The sequence below is a fragment of the Echinops telfairi genome, unplaced genomic scaffold (assembly GCF_000313985.2).
Source record: "Echinops telfairi isolate 266 unplaced genomic scaffold, ASM31398v2 ScPeMD7_7416;HRSCAF=8454, whole genome shotgun sequence".
Lineage (NCBI taxonomy): Eukaryota > Metazoa > Chordata > Mammalia > Afrosoricida > Tenrecidae > Echinops > Echinops telfairi.
In genome coordinates this window covers 1,441,678-1,444,164 of record NW_022111316.1, presented here as the reverse complement: position 1 = coordinate 1,444,164, position 2,487 = coordinate 1,441,678, and positions in this window count along the sequence as shown.

Below are 2,487 nucleotides of genomic sequence, written 5' to 3'. Positions count from 1 at the left end.
CTGAGGTCTGTTCAATATGCTATGTCAACACCATAATTCAAATGCCTCCATTCTTCTTGGTCCTCCTTATTCATTGTGCCGCTTTCACACGTGCATATGAGGTGATTGAAAATACCACAACTCGCCTTAGTCCTCAAAGTAACATCTTTGATTTTCATTACTTAAAAAAAAAAGTCTTTTGCAGCAGATTTGCCCATACAGCGTGTCGTTTGATTTCTTGGCTGCTGGGTCCATGTGTTGATTGTGGAGCCTAGTAAAATGAAGTGCTTGACTTCAGTCTTTTCTCTTTTTATCCTGATGAGGCGTATTGGTTCAGTCGTGATGATATTGGTTTTCTTAATGTTGAGGGGCAGTCCAACTGAAGGTTATACTCTTTGATCTTCATCAGTCAAGGCTTCAAGTCATCTTCACTTTCAGCAAGCCAGGTTATGTCATCCGCATATTGTAGGTTGCTAATGAGCGAGCTATCATTCAGGAACTTGGCAAACAAAAGTCTACTAATGAGAACTATTGGTTGGAATATAGGGATGATTGTATTCTTATTCATGGTTAGTCCCATTGTGAAAATGTCCAGTAAAACTCGAGAGTAATACTGCAATAGTAGTAAAATTAAAAATGCAAGTACCTTCTGAGCTAGAAGTTCTGCCCTACAGAATCTTAGAACCTGTGTGCAAGAAATTGTGTATTAAGCTCCTGAGAATACTACTTAGAATATTCAAAATGTTTAAACAATCCAAGTGCTGCTAATAGTGAGACACTTGAAAAATATTATATACACTACAAAATAATAACCACACGATAGTGAAATGGAATGAGCATAACTTACAGATCTGAAAATGGTGAAATAGAGATGTCATTTCCTCCTTTTCCCATCAAAATTCCTCCAAAACAATAAGGTGGGAGGGGGAGAGAGGGGACAACATAGAAATGTAAATATGTCTTCAAGAAAACCAGGAGATACCTGTTACAAACCCCACTGGGTGAGGAAAGTCTGCCAAATGTTGTGAAGATTAAATCGGACTCACTGTAAGTTGCCAGGAGCACAACCAGGACTGAAACTCTCATTAAAAAACTACCCTGACTTTCTCAGAGTAAGGGGTCCACACGGAGATAACAATGGGACACTGGAGCACAGACAACTGAAGCTAGGTATTTCTTTGAACCAAGGTTGGCAATAGCAAGAAGAAAGGGCTCTGATTAAGAAAGCACTCAAGGAAATCATAATTACAGGTAGACCTCTGAGTGAGACAGGACGTTGGAGGAAGACACTGAACTGAGATCACCACACAGCCAAGTCCAATGAGTAGATAAGAAAAGAGCTCATTCACATACATGGATAGACTGGGTCTAACTCACTAAAAACCCACTGCTGCTCAAGTGGAAGAGTTGAAAATAGAGATAAGAGAGCACAGTTAGCGAAAAAGACTGAAATTTGATTGCAGGACAGAGTCCAAGTATATTTACACACAGTCAAAGTTCACAGAGTGAATACTCCATCCCATAAAACACAGTAAGAATTCTACCTTTTAGCCAAGAACGACATTGAGGTTAAGACGTGTGTCACTGAAGTCACAGTTCAGGTGTACACACGCATGGAGACCCACCTAGGAGGAATTAGAAGGATTTCATAGGACACAGAATAAGTCATGAAATGGAAGACTTCATATTTAAGGATTGTCTTGAGAAAAACAGACATAAACACAATAGTCGGACTACATACCTGACACTCTGCAAACAACCTATTCGTTAAAGCTCAAGGTCCTGAGGCCCAGTGACTGGTAGATTTAATGTCTGAATCCAGACTCTCTAACTTCAAAGACCGTGCTTTCTTGTACTCCACATACGTGATTTGCATGCTCTCACTCTTGCTCAGTGAATATTATACACCCTAATGAGATATATAGTATATAGCATATATTATACTTAATATAGCTAATGTATAAAGCTAGTATTGCAAAAATTGAAGAATTCTACCAACCTCTTCAGTCTGAAATTGATCAAACATGCAATCAAAATAATTGTTGAGTATTGGAATGCAAAATTTGGAAACAGTGAGGAAAGAACGGTAGATGGAAATTATGGTCTTGATTATAAAAAAGAAGCTGGAAAGGGGAGTTAACTACAATGAGTACAAAGAAGAAGAAAATGTCCTAAAATTGATGGTAGTAATGATTGCACAACTCTTCTTGATATGGTTGAACTACTGAATTGTATGATTTATGGGTTGTGTCAATAAAACTTTTTTTAAAAGAAAGAAAAGAAGCTGAAGATTGCCTGATATAATTTTCCAAGACAAATACTTGTTCCTGGCAAATGCCTTTTTTCAACAACACATACATTTCTCCAGATATAATACACACAAGTCAAATTGTGGGAAAAGATGATGGAGAAGCTCAATCTGAACAGCTGAAAGGAAGCCAAGGGCAAACTATGTAACAGATCATCAATTGCTCACATGTAAGTTCAGGTTGAAGATAAAGAAAATTA